The 17,626-nt window shown below is 38.0% G+C and overlaps 1 protein-coding gene across 1 annotated transcript in view; it reads right to left on the reverse strand.

The window, feature by feature from the left end:
• PPFIA2 (PTPRF interacting protein alpha 2) overlaps positions 1–17,626 on the reverse strand; it is a 335,304-nt gene that overhangs the window by 132,571 nt on the left and 185,107 nt on the right.

The raw sequence follows: 17,626 nt of genomic DNA on the forward strand, positions 1-17,626 counted from the left end.
GTAAAGGATGAAAAGCCTTTAAGATTTGTGATCATATTTTGAGGAAAAAAGAAAAAGGAAATTCTTGAACAACATTGCTGTTTAACAAAGATGTATACGTGTTTTTAAATACTAGGTTAATTTTAATTTGTACAGAACAGTGTACAAGAGCCCACCAGCCCACAATCAAGCAGTTAAACTGCACTCCAAGAGAAAGCAGTTCAAGAAAAAAAAAAAAAAAATGTCCAGGTGGTTTATCTTCTCAGCCAGTAGGATGAAGATGAGACTAAATCTACTTATTTAAGGCAAAAGCAAGCAATTATCTCAAAAGGGCTTGTTTTACTGCTTCTCCTCAAGCTGCAGAAAGCAGCTTTTATCTGAAATAAACAGTTGTTCAACAGAAATCTGGTGGGTATTCCTAGTCCCATTCTGTTCTAGTCAAGTTTTTAAATAGTTAACAGTATATAGTATTATATATTAAAAAAAATTCAAATAAATTTCAAGCGCTATTATGGAAACATGTAACTTAGGGGGCCTTTTTTTTTTTTTTTTTTTTTTTTTTTCCCCCCATTTTTCAGCAGTGGAACTGGAAGCACAGTAGACCTCCATGCAAACTGCATGGTAAGAAAGAGAGTGTTGTTCTGATATCCTCAAAGGATTTTGTTTTAGACACTGACTGTTGATGACATGAACCATATAATGATGTTTTGTGCCCTTCCTACTAATCAGTATTTGCTTTTTACATCCCAGTGGTCAGGTACATTTAAGGCTACACAGTATAGTGTTGCAGTGCATTAATTTGGTTTATATGGTATTTCATTTTTATATTGGGCTTTGTAATGTTCCTCCTATTCCCTGGAAACTGCATCACGTGGTTGGTCCCTGCTACACCCTGCCCATCTTCCCACACTGGAATGTAACCCAACTCTGTTCCACTCCCACCTTGTCCCTGATTGGGTAGTGGCTTGTCCCGGCCTCTAGGCCCTGCCCCCTGGGTAAACGCCCTGGGATGGAGATGAGACAGCCTCTTTCACTATGAGACAGGGATGGGGAAGGAGCTAAAGGGGCTGGAATCCAAATAAAGCCCTGATTGCCCCCCCTGGAGAAAGAGCAGACTGCCTTTTGCCATTGACTTTTGCCTGTTCTCTCAAAAGAACCCCCACAGTATACTTTGATGTTAAACCCCTTAGCTTAGTTTTGAAAATGAGATTTATATTGTGACACTCCTCCCTTGCTTTTCAAAAGTATCATTAAAGCTTCTGCCTGTAGGTCTTAAACTAGGATTCAGAAGCTACAAGTCCAGCAGTGTTATTCTGTTCAGATTTTTTTTTTTTTTTATCTCTTGTCCTTATGGTTATAAGTAATGTTACATACTGAATGAAAAATCATAGTTAATTGAGAGCTAATGATCTCAACTTACATTGAATCAGAATCTTGACTCACAAAACCACACATAAACACATACTTCTCTACACGGAGAAGTGTAGAGAAGGGTGGAGCCTGTATTACTAATTTATATAAACATGGATTAGTGTCTATAACACTTTCAGAGTCTCACAGAATAAACTTCTAGTGTAATCTATGGAGTATGTTGTTGTTGTTTATATTGTCTCATTTCTTGGTATTGTTTCAGCTGGAATTAAAATAGACATTTTGGCATACGCTTGGGCATCCGGATTGGTGACAGGTGGTGGTAAGGAAAACAAATGTCAACTGGTGACTTACAGTTTGAGTGCACTACAGTAAGGCAAACCAGTCTGGTAACCTGCATTTGCTGCTTTCCTTGCAAATAAAAAAAGATACGTTTATCACATTGCACATCTCTGCTGTGCCAAAGCAAGCCTGCTCCCAGTACAATTCCTAGTGCTTTGGTCAAAATAATCTGAAATAACAAAGGAATGAAGTTTGTACTAGTTTGCTGAACAGCATGGAGTTTATTCTTAGGGTAATTTTGCCTGGTAATCTGTGTGTTTTTCCTAAGCAAATCATTACTCAAAATTCTGTTCTCAGAGAGTCCCATACCTAATGTAATGTTGTTTCAGCTTCCAAATACTTTCAGCTTATATTCATAACATCTATTAGCACCTACCTTAGCTGGGATACCTGTGCCCGGTGTTTTAGACTTTGTTACTTGAGTGGCCAACATTTTCCTTTCAAGCATATTAATTATTCAGTTGCTGCTGCTGCTCTCTGAAATTTCTCAGTGCTTTTGACATACCTGCAGTGCAAGCACTTACAAAAAGCCGTCACTTCTTCATATGTCTGGAGCTCAAGTGGCCAACTTCATCTGAAGTACTAGAGACTGCTCATTCATCAAGAGCTTGGAATTCTCTGAGTTGAAGGATGTCAGAAAGAGGGCTTTATTCTTTGTGTTTACATCATAAGCCTTTTACAGGGAAAGTCTCAAAGTAGCCGGAGTTTTCACCAGAGCTTTACAAATTATTATTTCCATCACATGTCTGTTTTCATAAATTAGTAACTAGGATAAAACCTCACAACTTCCAAATAATACTTCCAAAACTATATGTACAACTTATTTTAAAAATAACACCCCTGAAACCAATGCTCCAGGAAACTTTTTTTCACACAGGTGCTATGCCAAACAAAGCATATTTTTGTTTTAACATAACACCCAGTTATGTAATAAATGACATGTGATGATAATGACCTCCGCTCATGCAATTCTCTCGTGTATATATATACAGGGATCAAGGGAATACTGTCATCTGGAATTACTATTTGTAGCAGAAATCTTGCATAGTCAGTGACCATGACAGTCATACTTTGGGAGCCCTGAAGGTAATATCTGTTGCATAACTAATAGGAGTTGACAGGAACAACTGCACTCTTAAAGCTCATATAGAAGCTGTATGGCAGTAAAACTAATTAAGAACTGAAGTGAATTAAAACTCTATGAAGATTATTCAGTTGATTGCACTGGTTTTATACTATATCATGACATCAAGATGTTTGCAATTTTGTTTCAGGACAAAAAATCTGAAAGAGCATTGTTTTCCCCATCTGAATAAACATAATCTCAGAGCCTGTCTTAACTGCTGCTTGTCTTTTCCTCCTGACACTTGGCCTATGAAATTAAGCCTTGAAAGCCAACTGGACAAAAATTTGTAGGCACTAAAAGGACCACTAGGAGTTGCCAATAAGCAAAATTCAAGGATTTTCCTGGTGAAGCAGCTGAAATACATTTGGAGCAGAGGCTGATGGGTGCCTGAGAGAGTGGGATGCCATCAGGACAGGAAGGCTGGCAGTGCTGCCAGATGTGCTGGCAGCAGCACAGGGCAGGAGAGGAATGCTACAGCTCTCTTACCATTAAATTTCTGCCTCTAGGGGCAGGCTCAAGAAATTCTGCTTTCACTGTTTGTTGCTCCCAGGAAAGGCCTGCAAGGTTTATTTTTTATGACCGAATACACATAAAACATACATAAATAGTCTCCAAGTTGAGGGTATGCCACAGAAATGATGAGATCTCATATCTCTGATGCTCAGCTTTTCAGAATATGATCCAGTCCCAAATGAGCTGAAATGAAAGCAGTCTCTCATCATCCCCACAAAAAATAGTGAAATAAAGTAGACATTTTGTGACAGTAATAACAAAAACTAAATTAAAAACAAACAAAATTTCGTTTTGGAGACACTGAGGAGATTCAGCTTAAAATCTCCTCCTCTGGATTTGCCATCATTGAACCACAGTTCATCTCAGGAATGAGTGAGTGAACTGGTCTCTTCATGGAAAAAGAATGGCAGGGCTTTAATTTCTATTTTACATTCAACACAAGCTATGTCAATCTTTGCTCTCCTACAAATTTAGATGTAATTCATTTAACACAGGAAATAATTATCTACTGAAGTTCCCTCTGAGTTTTAACCTGTTATGTATTAAGTTTTCTTCCAATCCATTTGTATGTGAGGGGAGGAAAAAAAAAAGGTATCTTCTTTCCTTTCTTATTATTCTGTCACTGGAAATGTTCTTGGAAATTCTTCATGCCTTTTAAATGACCAAGGATTTATTTTAGCAATTTTGATAGAACAGAGACTTCATCCTTGCTTACTCTTATTAACAGAACAAAATACAAAAAAATTCTGAACATAATTCACTATATATCTTCTTGCTACAAAGAAGTTATAAATTCTCCTTGATTCTAAACTAGGCTGAGTGGAAGATTTTCTCCATCCCTGGTAGTGTTCAAGGCCAGGCTGGATGGGGGTTACAGAAACCTGGTCTGGTGAAAGGTGTTCTGCCCATGGTAGGGGGGTTGGAACTAAGTGATCTTTAGGTTCCCTTCCAATTCAGGTCATTCAATGATTCCATGATTCCGCGATTTAAACAAGGGGGTTTGGTGTCAGTTGTCTAAAGCATTCATTGTTACATTACTGCTCAAAATGAGAGTTCATTTGCACAAAAGTTTTAGGTTGGACATGTACCCTGAAATGCTGTATTATAACAGGACCTGGCTAAAAAAAGTGAAATCTGTTTGGATCTCAGGACAAAAATTTTGATATACATACAAGCAAACTTTAAAAACTGTAGAGTGGTCTCTGAATTAGTCTCTGAAAAATATCAGAGTAGTTTGCACTATGATGTTTGTGTAGAGTGTTTTCTCTACTTCTCCACTAATATAAGCAAAATTGATTGTCTCTGTTATCCACATTTTTTAGGCACTGGAATTTATTTTTTTACCACCTCTTCAAAAAAAATTGGCCACCAGATGATGTGGGCTGGCCACGTCATGTTGAACTACTTTGGCTTTAATATGGAACTGAGTGTTACTCTGACTCAGACCACACTTACACAGATAGGGAATAATCCTTTACAGACAGTGGCTCTTCCAGCAGTTCTTATAGAGACATTTACAGAAACAATTTGAAACACAATTAATGTCTCTGTAAGAACTGCTGGAAGAGGATCAAGGGATCAGTGCTGGAATTACCAGCACTGGTTTAGGTTGCTTAGTGATCTGCAAGACATCTAAAATGTGGGAAGTAAGCTTAAGTGTCACAACCTGAGAGTTCCATTAATTGACAAAGGAAGACGAAGAGCTGCACCAGGGGAGATATAGACTGGATGTTAGGAAACAAACTAAGCAGAGAAGTGGTGGAATCAACCTTGCTGGAAGTGTTCAAAAAAATATGTGAATGTGGCACTTAGGGACATGATTTAGTGGTGGACCTGGCAGTGCTGGGTTGAGAAATGGACTCAATGATTTTAGAGTCTTTTCCAACTACTATTTGATTATTCTAAGATGACAACTAGATTTCTTTTATGAAAGAGAGAGAACTGAGTGTCCTCGTTTCAGCTAGGATAGAGTTAATGTCTTTGCAGTAGCTGTTACAGTGCTGTGTTCGGGATTTGGAATGAGAATGGTATTCCTAATATGCTGATGTTTTGATTTTCAGCTAAATTGTGTTAATCCTAAATCAAGAACCAATTTCTTTCCTTTTCTCATGCTCAGACAGTGAGAAGCATATGAAAAAAACCAGGGAGGAGCACAGCTGGAACAGGTGACCTGAACTGACCAAAGAGACACCACAGAATGTCAAGCCCAGTATGAAAACTGGGGGCAGTTGTTGAAAGGGTGGCTGGTCTGGGTTCAGGAAGGGGAGGCTGATATCGGTCAGTGTGTAGTGAGTACCTGCATTGTGCATCACTTCTTTTTCCCCTTATTCTTATTCTACTTTTATTATTATTATAATCATTTTCATTAATATTATCTTATTGTTGTTATTGTTATTGTTATTGTTATTGTTATTGTTATTGTTATTCTTATTCTTATTCTTATTCTTATTCTTATTCTTATTCCTGTTAACCATTATTATTGCATTTTACATTATTCTCACATATTAAACTGTTCTTGTTCAACAAACAAATTTTACTTCAATTCTCCTCCCCATTCCACCAGGGTGGGGGAGTGACAGAGGGGAGGTTGTTTTAGTGGCTCTGTGGTGTTTCATCTCCAGCTGGGATGAAAACCGTCACATTCAGTAACACAGTGAACTTGAGACCCCATTTTTAATTTTTTTTTCCCCAAAATGTGGGCAGTGACTGAAGTTTTGAAATGTGTAGCCATTTATCCACACAGAAGCACACAGTCAATGCTCTTGGAAGAAAGAAAAAAACATTTTAGAGGCGCAGAGCCCATGTAAACATCTATAAGAATTAGTAATTCCAGTACATTCACTGAACACAAAATTTGACAAATGCAGAACTGTTACATAGCTTTCCATCAAGAAGAATTCCTTCCTTAAATAGCCAGTTGAATCTACATCAGATTTTAAACTAAGTCTTGAAAATATTTATTTATTCAGCCATCCCCTTCTGGGTAGAAGAAATCATCTCAAACTAGTTGTCTCCCTGTGCATGGCCTACTACTGTGAATAAGTAATTTACTCTGATAACTGTGTTCCCAGAGTAAGAGAGACATAAATGCTTTTTTGGGCAAACAGAAAAACATGCAAATATCCTTTCAGTACCTGAAAAAACAAACAAAACCCCCCCAAAAACTTGTTTCTAGAAAGAACCCAAAATAATAGAGAACTGAGGATTATGCTAGATAAAATATATATATCTGATTAAGATCATTCAAGCTTATTGAATGGCTATGGATATAAATATTTTGGTGTAGCTTTGTGAACTATGTAACCTGAATTTTATAAAAATGTCACCTAAATTCACCAGCTGTATCATGTTACTTTCATTATTTTTTAGAATAAGACTACCACAGTATTCAGAATTATATTTTGAAATTCAGTCAGAAAGAAGTTTTAAATGCATTTGTTTATATGTCAGTTGAATGACAGGCATTCTAGATAATGGAAAATTCAAAGATAATGGAAATAACAAACCACTGTCAGGACTTATGATGTAATCTGCCTAATTTTGCTACTCCACTTTCCCTATAAAGATTAATTCCACCAGATTCTTGAAGTCGAAGAGAATCTCCACAACAAAATGAGTATTATGGCAATGGCTCAGTTTCTGGCAAAGATTTTCCCACAAGTATTACTTCAGGAAGAATCTGACATTACAGACAGAAGATATGAGCACAGAAATGCAATGATAGTTTTCACTTGAATCTAAGGCTACAATAATATGAGTATAATTCATATGATTTTAGCAATATAACCACATTTATCCATGTATATGTCTCTAATCAGTACCACACAGCCAAACACAAATCTCTTTTCCATTATTTCCCAAATTAGCTTGAAAAATTGTCATGTAAAAGTGCAAATTTTATGACACCAGCTAAAAAGTGCCCATTTGGCAGTCCTGGCTTCTTCAGACCTTTTTTTTTTTTTTTTTTTTTTTTTTTTTTTTTTTTTTTTTATGAAAAACTGCTAAATAAAGTATGCAATCTGTTGGTTTATTAATATTTTCCCAATTCCTCTATTTAAATAATTTAGATTTGTTGCTCTGCATTATCTGTTGTGTACTGATCTCTAAACTTTGTGCTTTCTGAAGAATAATATGCACCCAGCAGGTATTGGTCTGTTAAAACACTTACAGTAACAATAAAAGAGAACAAAAAGGAGGGAAAAAGCATAATGAAATGAACAAAATATTTTTCTTCTTTTTTAATCTAGAATCTCCTGTGACCTGTGAGACTCTTCAGATTATGATAAGAGATGTGAGTTGACAAAAGCTTAAAAAACTGTCTCAAGCACAAGAGAGTAGATGAGAAAAATTCAATGTTATTTATTTGTAATCCTTAGTATCATGCCATAAAGCTTGAGGCTTCAAAGGACTTGACAGTCTCCACCCATTAAAAAAAGCAGATATTTTAATAATTATATTGCTCTTTAATAAGTTTTAGGTTTTTTGTTAAAATGTAGCAAATCCAATGATATCAAACAAGTCATTCTCCCATATTTATGAACAACAATAAACTTAAAGTCTTTCCTCTTTCCCCATAAAAAAGGCAGATTGAAAATTTAAAGGTCTCTCGTCTTGCAGATCATGTAAACTAGATTGGTTTGGTTTGGAATATATATCACAATGAATGACAATAACACACCCTGTTACTTTCAAATAACACTAATTGTGTCTTTAGTGCTTTGCTCCTGACTGATGGGAACACTGAGGCACAGAGGGTCTATAAGCAACTTAAACATCTGTTGGACTAGTACTGAAAAGGGATGGGATAAAATAACACTCATATAAACATCCATAAACATAATAAAGCTGAATTTGTAATTCAGGTATCTGACTTTAAAAGCTCATTATCTTATGTACAGTGTAGGATGAAACAGCAGACTGGCTTACAATGTGTATTCAGAATGTTTTACTATACACACTGGACTGTTCTTTGCAGAAGTAATACTCATGTGCAACATTGTGGTAGCACACTTTCCAGAAGTGGGATGAAAGTGTCATTAGTTGTGACTGTAGGGATTTTTTCCTTAAATCATGCTACTGTAGTATGGAATGAGTCAGCTATATAATAAGGGGAATTACACCATTGGCTTTTTTTTCCATTTAACAATTAATGCCTTTGTTTTACAGATATTAATATTCACTTTTTCTAAAAGTACATAATTTGCAGATATAGCTATGTTGCAGAGCACAGCACATCATCATTTCAAGTGACGTATTTTAGCATAAAAGACATTTATTCCAATATGCCTTATTGTTTAGATATTGTACTGCATAAAAACTGATGAGAATTTACACCTCCACAGTTGGAAAATTTTTCATCTATCAAGAAATAAAAAGAGCAAAATATGCTCTAAAATTACAGACTATGACTAATTTAAAAATAATTTTATGGAAAATGGGATTTATTTTAGTCTAATTAATCAGTTATATCTTTTTCCAGATATTTAATTATTAAAGACATGAAATGGTCACAGAGCAGTAGAATAAGCACAAAATAAATTGCTTCATTGAAATACAAGACTACAAACTCCCATTACTAGCAGAGAGTCTGATTTTATTCTTACCATCCAACTTTTTTTTTTTTTTTCCCCTCCCAAATTTAAAATAATACATAGTTATTAAAAAAACCAAGCCTGGACAATATGCAGATTATTGAAGTGCTTTACAGACTGTACAATAGCTTCAGCACATCAGTGCACACATACAACCCTCATTATAAGGCAGACTGAGGTCAGTACATAGCCCTAAGATATATGAAGGGTCACTAAAAGAAGCAACATATACTTACCAGTAAACAGAATAGGTCTTCTATTGTAATGATGGATAAGGAATGTGCAGCTTTTTCTGGTGCCCATTCCAGGTTCCTAGCCTAGTTGCTTTTTAGCATCCCTGACTCACTTTCCAAACTCTTTACCTTCCTAGCTTCAATTTGCTTCTCCCCTGAGCAACTTGTTGTTTCCTTCCAGGCAAACTTGACAAAATACAGCTTGACCTTTTCTTCTCTCTCATTTTGTGTAACTGTCCTGACAGTTGTCTCCTTCTCTGCTTTCTCAGCATTGACTGGGTAAATTTTATCCATGATCACACATTCATTTATTATTAATAGGCCAACAAGTGCCCTGTTCTGACTAAGAACCCAACCTTCCTTCCACAATAAATTAAATTTTTACCCTTTCAGAATTTATACCAAACAATTAATATTAAATAATTTAATACTGTTTTCCAGTTTCCAATTTTTTCATTAATTTACTCAGGGTAAGACTATAGAATAAAAGGAGGATGAAAAAAGTGCAAACATTCTTAATCCTATTATTTTGAATAATGTCCAGACATCAGAATATTAATTACATTAGATTCTAACAAACAAACAAAACCCCCCAAAACAAACAAACAAACAACAACAAAAACCCAGCAATCTTTCATTTTGTTTATACTATTGCAATAAAATTTTAAAACTTCAGTGGTGAAAACAAGATAGTCACAGATGTTCATCAGGAAATATAATGAATTGGTAATTACTGTCATAGACTTTGTCCTGAGGAAAAAGATACACTGTAGTTATAGATGCCAAGAAAACCAAATTAAGGAATGGTGTATTCTGCATTAAAAATTGCATAAGCAACAAAGATCTTATTAACGTCTGTGCCTTTTTTGGAAATAAAGGAATAATAAACATCTTAACATTATGTTAACATTCAGACACTGGTTTTGTGGTTTTTTTTTTTTTTTTTTTTTTTTTTTTTTTTTTTTTTTTTTTTTTGACTACAGGGTAGTTGATATAAAACACTTTGAGGTTTTTCAACTCTCTTTCTCTCTCTGCTGTCCCCTTCTCCCCTCCCATTTCTATCTCTCTCACTCACATTTACTGTTTAATAAAATCTGTATCATTTGCTTCGGAACATGATCTTGTTTGCACTTAAATTTGAGCAGAGGTATCTCTTAATAAGCAGATCATAACAAAGCAGGAGTTCAACACATAAGAAAAAACACTGCTAATCAAGAGCTCTCTAGCTCTCTAGCACACAGTGACCGTGTTCAGTAAATATGATATTCACACCAAAATACAGCCTCATTAGCAATACATTCCTTAGCTACCCACTGGACAGGCAGGTGGTCCAGAGGCAGAGTCTGCTCAGAGCCCGGGCAATTCATGCATCTTTGTCCACGTCTTGTTCTTTAGTCCTTCAGGCATTGACAGTGCCTGCGCAATGCAGGGGAACAGTATGACTTACAGAAGAACAGTACCCCGAAACTGGCCACTTCTAAGCAGTAGTGAGTTATCTGTTCTGATGACAAATGCATGCACATCCATGAGTTTTGTTGCATGATTTGCCAGACCTACCCATGAGGGTGTATGATCATCTCACATAAACATTTCACAATAAATGAACTACAAGTAAGTTTTGTTCATTTTTCATATAATTTACATGACTCCACCTAACACTATCCATGTTTCTCTGTGAGAAGGAAAAATCAGAAATTGACAAACACAGAGATTTATTTATTTTTTAAAGTTCTATTTAAAATATTTACTACAAGACTGTGTTTGCTACCTAATCTTCACACACATACTTCAGAAACAGTCAGGCATGTTTGAAGTGTGACTGTCACTTTGAAAACTAAATCATATTTGCTGATGCAGGCCTAGTGCTCTAAACAAAAACTATGCTTCAAACAACTCTATTTGCCTTTGAGGTGCTGCAGAGCTGCTGTTTCTGTTTGAAGTTCATTATTCTACCACGTTACTACCAATTCAATGTAGCATCTGTCCCCTTTTACTACATTGTGTCTATTGATAACTAAATAAACACACATGATAATGTTCAGGTCAGAGTATATGTGACAAATTTGAGCTCTTCTGCTCAGGAAAGTTCTATTTAGGATTGCAGCTACCACCACTAGATATAACGAAGTTATATGAAGGAGATAGAAAATAAAAAAATTATCTTTCTAAGGTAGTATTTTAGGGAAATTCATGCACAATCACAAATGCACACATACAGACTATTAAATACTCTCACCAGCTATGTTTAAATCTCATAAAAAGCTAGACTTAGACTATAATAGTCACATAAATACTACAGAAAATGATACCACACTAGTTCTCAATTCTCTAGGGAATGTATGTGCTTTTCCACTACTTAATTAAGTGTAGTAAAGAAAACTGCTAATTACAGAAAACATGCTATACTTCACAAATATTGATTTACAGATGTTGCAATGCATTAATTGGGTTTATATTTGTAATAAATTTGTCCTTTTCTATCTGTCCCTGCCCAGCAGTGCCCATCCCTCTCACTGAGATGTAACCTAATCTTGTTTCCTCCCACTGAACACTGATTGGGCGAGGCCTCTGGGTCTCGCCTATGGCCTTGCCCCCTGGGGGAAAAAGCCACGGCAGGGGAGGGGCCAGCACTCTCTGGACTCAGCTCTCCATCGGGAGGGTCTCCAAAGCTGAGCAAGACATAAGAATAAAAGCAGAACTATTCCCCCTGAAGTCAGAGAGTCAAGACTCTTCCTTTACCTTCGGCGGCCATCTAGTCTTGTTGGGAAGGCTACAACTGGTGCCCGAACTGGGGCTTGAAGCCACAAAAGGTTCCCAAAAAGCTGGAAGAACCACTCAGAGAGCACGTGGCTGAGGAAACCCACACAGAGACAGACCCGTCAGGCTTGGCATTCACTGTGGAGTCTCCAGATACAGGACTCTACAGGCCACGGCTGCAGTTTTCTTCCTTGGACTCAAAAATCCCATCGGAGTGCTGCAAAAAAGCCCATGACTGGCAAGCTGCCTAAGGACAGCCACATGCTTGTGGAAAGATGACCCTAGGATCAGAGACTGAAAACTCTTTATGCACCAAAGAGGGGTCTCTAGGTAAAAGGAGTGGTTGGGAAAGAAAAGAAAGAAACGCTGGAATTTTGGTGAGTATTACTTTCGGTTTTCTAAGGGAAAAACATTTTTTCTCTGTCGGGCAAGGTTTTGCTTTCAGAGTGAACCTTCAAAGTGCTTTAGAGATAGCACGCTTATTTCGGCAGCCTTGGTGGGGGTGGAACCCCTTTTGGCTTTTTTTTCTCTCCAGCAAGTTTTTTTTCTTTTCAGTTTCTCGGTCACAATAGGGAGAACACAGAAACTCAAAATCTGAGCCAAAAATGGGTGCAAGATTGTCTGCTCCCCACAAAAGAGGCTATTATTACATTTTATATACCTTGAATAATGGCGAGACCCATTGTTCAAAGAAACAGCTTAAAAAATTTACCCTGTGTTTATTTTCTCAGTTTCCACACTTATCATTAGAGCAAATAAGCTCCCCAGAATTCTGGGAGGCTATAACAAAAAAAATAGTTGAATCTGGCTCCTCAAACAATAAAGAAGATGTGAATTTTGCTTTTTATAGCTTAAAAATTAAGTTTGCATTGCAAGAGCAAAATAAAAATGAAAAAAGGCCAGTTCTTTGTGAATTTTTCCCAGCTTGTACCTTTGCAGGCAGTCCGAGTGCTCAAAACTCCCATCTCGGTAATCCCTGGGTGGGGGGGGGTCACAAGATAAAGAGGATTCCTTTGTCCAAAATGGCTGAAGCCACGTGCTCCTGAGCCATGAGGAGCCCTTTGTCTGTCCCTCATTCACTTCGACACCACCCTCTCCTCTGACTCTGTCCCCTACCCTCAAACCTCTGCCCTCTGACTCATCCTCGTGTGACTCAAGCCTCCAGCCCCTCCCTGGCCCTGGTTCCCATGCTTCCCCCACCCACAGTCCCTGTTCCAGCGCCCCAGAGGGGGGTGGGTCGGGGCGCAGGGTGGCGGTGACCCTGCAGCTTGGCATTTCGCACGGGGGTGCGGGGGCTGGGCCCGCCGGCCCCCGGCGCCGCTGTAAACCGGGGTGGACTGTCCTCAGTGCGCCCTGACCACGCGGTGCCGCTGGGCCAGGCTTCATGGGCTGCGTAGGGGCGCCTGGGGTCTGCGGCGATGTCGGGGCAGGGAGCCAGGAACCCAGAAGCAGGGAGTGATCCCTACTTTTCTGCCATTCAATTAGCAACCCAGCCCGATAAGTCTTTCCAACCTTATAGTAAAACAAAGCAGCTTCCATCAGAACCTGGTTCCCACAGGTTCCCCGCCCACGGTCCCAGTTCCCGTGCCCCAGAGCGGGGGGAGGGGAGGGGTAGCCGGGAACCTGGAAGCTGGGAGTGATCCCGACTTTTCTGCCATTCAATTAGCAACCCAGCCCAATAAGTCTTTCCAGCCTTATAGTAAAACAAAGCAGCTTCCATCAGAACTTTTAGTAATATTTGTGGAATGTTTAACATGAGCTATCGAGTGACAGGCTAAGAATAAGGGAACCCAGGAACAGGTCCTGGAGGAGTTGGCTCTGGCTGATGCAGATGAACATTGCAAGGCAGCTAGCCTCAGCCTATCCACAGAACCAGCTCCAGCTTTACATGACATGTTCCAGGTGTGTGCCAGGAAGATTCCCTTCATAAGAGCTCATCCAAACCACAGTTCCAGAGTCAAGCCACCACAAAAAGCTGCTGCTGCAGACACCGTGCTTCCTGTGCTTCGTGTGCCATGGCCACCGCCCAAGAGAGGAACAATGTGTCTCCTTGTCCAGCGATCAGGCTGGACATTGGGCAACTCAATGCCCTTTGAAGAAGCCATTTCTGGACTTTCGGGACAATGGGGGTCTCAAAGGGCTAAAGGGAATTTTTCAAAGAAACTAGAAAATGTAAATGTTAAACTAAATAATCCTGCTCTAACCAGTTCTGCCTTTCAGTAAAAGTCACCAGTTACGATAGTAAAGGATCCGGCGACCAGAGAAACAAAAAGTCCTCATGATCAGGTCACCTGGGGTCGTGGGTACGCCTATGTGTCCACTCCCCCAGATCTCAAGTGGGTGCCAGCTGAGTGGGTGAAACCCTTCATCCCTAAAACTGCAAAACCCCCTGCAGAGGGCCCACAAGTGGCCAGTGCTGCCTGGAGGAGGAGAAAGCGCCGAACCTTCTCTAATTACATTATTCCTTGACAGTGTCTTTCTAAACAGTTTGCACTAAAGGTCATTTTTCTTTTGTAACTTTAAAGGTACTCAAGGTCCAAACTCTGAGCATCCCCCATGAACCGAGCCTTCCTCCTTCTTAATTTAATAAGAAAAGGGGAAATGTTGTAATGCATTAATTGGGTTTATATTTGTAATGTTCTTTTCTATCTGTCCCTGCCCAGCAGTGCCCATCCCCCTCACTGAGATGTAACCTAATCTTGTTTCCTCCCACTGAACACTGATTGGGCAAGGCCTCTGGGTCTCGCCTATGGCCCTGCCCCCTGGGGGAAAAAAGCCACGGCAGGGGAGGGGCCAGCACTCTCTGGCCTCTGCTCTCCATCGGGAAGGTCTCCAAAGCTGAGCAGGACATAAGAATAAAAGCAGAACTATTCCCCCCGAAGTCAGAGAGTCAAGACTCTTCCTTTACCTTCAGCAGCCGTCTAGTCTCGTGGGGAAGGCTACATACAGACATAATCTTCTCTGAAGCCCTAAAATCTTTGTCATCACAAAAAGATAGTTGTCTAGAATATATTTAGTGTATACAGCTGAAATATGTGGGTTGTGTCTGTTTCAGGCAGACACCTTGCTTAGTACTTGTAAATTTGTATTGTTTGACAAGAGACTGTGACAAGGGGAAATGAAAGAATCCCAGGAATAAGAAACAAAGTAGTCTCTGGAGAAGGCTCCAGAGAGTCTTGACATCTACATCCTAGCTGCCCATAAAACACAGTCTCAGCTGCAGCCATGCACCTACAACTCAGCCCAGTTTCAGCTCTCTCACACATACCACAGCTATCTCAGTTTATCTGTAAACTGTCTGTGGGTAATCTGGTAGGAAAAATCCCTCCCTGGGTGTTAAACCAGTTTTTAAAGGTAATTAATGATTCAATAAACTTGGGCAGAGCACCCTGTAGTGTCTCAACCTGCTTGATGAACTGGAAATCTGACTTGGTGTGCCAAAAGGCTTGCTGCCTGCACTATATTTAGTGTGTAACCATCATATTCCTAAAAGTCCTAAAGATATTTATGTAGGTAGTCATTTATTTTAGCACTAGTGGCATTCAAGAAAATCAGTTCATGTCACAGAACTGAAGATAACACCTTGCAGCACCTCTTTTCCTTCTCATTGTTTTCGAATCAATTGGTTTTCAATATTATATAAAGCTGTGTCTTGTCCTAAATTTCCAGCCCTTATTATTTAAAATTTTATTCACAATGTTATGAGAAAGTAATTTTTATTTAAAGAGAAATATATATGTCTTATACCCCAAGAAACCTATGTACTTAAATTCTTTAAATTTTGCAGTTTTTTTCCACCTGCGTTCAATGGCAAAAAAAAAAAAAAAAAAAAAAAAAAAAAAAAAAGAGAGAGAGAGAGAGACTAAAATAATTAAAATACAGCATTTCAGTGTTAATTGCCCCCTTAGATCTTCATGAAAAAAACCTCAACCCCTTCCTCTACCCAAACTCCAAACAAATCAAACTCTAAAGCACTGCAAACATAACAAAACACCTTCTCAGCTCAAAAGCCCCCACTTTTTCAGGCGTGAGAAACAAATGAGGAAATTTTGCAAAAACAGAGGGCATAAAAAAAGTTTTCTATCTTTGCACTTTATATACACAGACATGCAAGCCTATAACTGTATTTTATTTTCAAATAAAATATTTGAAAACATCCCTCCCTCTGATCATGTTGAACTTTGCATAAAGTTTTATTTTCTCTTTTGCCTCAGCGTGCTATTCAACATGATTTTAAAAATTTTGTCTGTTATTGTATAACTTATGTAAACTGTATGAACATACGTGCATGCACTGTTCACTGGATCTTCAGATAACATGCCTAGGAACTTACACATATCCCAGTTTTTACTTAAAAATTAAAAGTTAATTAAATTTCTTTTAAATTATTCTCTGAAGACCTCCTGTGTAATAATTGAATAGTATTTCATAGATATCTTTATAAAACATTTAAAAGCAGACCTTTCTTTTGGTTATCAGGGAACTAATGAGGTAATGGACAGAATCATTCATATGACTGACACCTTCTTCACCCTTACTCTGTGCAGTATCATAATTTTATCTGTTGATGAAATTTCCGTATTAGGTCTTCTGTATTCCAGAAGACTTGACCAAAACTGTGAATTTTAGAAACCTCATCTTTATTATCTGAATGTGGTTAACTCGACATGTTAAGAAAACAGGGAGAAATGCATGTAACAAATTGCTTAACACGTTTTTGTTCTTCTGAGAATATTTGCTGTAATTTGCAATATTGCAAATTCTGTGTGATTGATCAATGAATTTCTACCATGAAATAAAGCTCAGAGAAGAGAGACAAGGATGATAAACCCATGAAGCTTAAAAAATAATTCTGGAAGTAGCCACAGCTATCATATAGGAATTTACCTCAACACTAAGGGGACCAGTAAGTGAGTGGCCATTACTGAAGATAAATGGTTGTGTCAGTTGAGGGTCAACTTGTTGTGTAGATGGACTCCCGTAAAAAAACAGAAAGCCTTATTTTCCTGAGCCAGACAGATCAGCATGGGGGAGCTGTATAGATGGCTCAACCCAACAATTATAAATACTGAGCAAATAGCAAAAGTAATTTCAAAGATAGAAGCAGGTTTAAGCTGACTTCAACCTATGCATTCCCCTCCAGCAACCAGAAATGCCCAGTGTAATGATTTTAGATGTCTCTTTCAAAAGTCAGTCAGGCTTAGAAGTCCACTATTTATTTAACTTATTTGAAGGGAAAAGAACTAAACTATCAAAACTTGACACAGAAATTTGTTACTTTCATGTAGTTTTAAAATATTGATAAACCCAAATATATCATCCCATGCCTACAGAGCTTTGGAAATTTTTGCCCTCAGCAAAACAATACTTGAAACAATTTCTCATTGAGGTCAAATATACTAAGCATTGTCTTTTGCTGATCCAAGTGAAAATAATAAAACTTTCCCTTCAATACTTATGCTATAACATTTCATGTAAAGAAAAAAATATATTTTGTATTAAGTAATTTTTATAAATTTGCAATTGAAACCCTACTTCAAGGTCTAGTATTTCATCCTACTGTGTGAAAGTGCAAAAAGATACATTTTCTTTCCAAAGGAAGTTACAAATTAAGTATTAAAAAAGAAGTAGTAAATTAAGAGGGACAAGGCAGAGACAACATGACAACAAGACAGATAATTGGCTTCAGCTACATAATGCATAATCAATTTTCC

Source organism: Hirundo rustica, chromosome 4 (genome assembly GCF_015227805.2).
Source record: "Hirundo rustica isolate bHirRus1 chromosome 4, bHirRus1.pri.v3, whole genome shotgun sequence".
In the NCBI taxonomy this organism is placed as follows: Eukaryota; Metazoa; Chordata; class Aves; order Passeriformes; family Hirundinidae; genus Hirundo; species Hirundo rustica.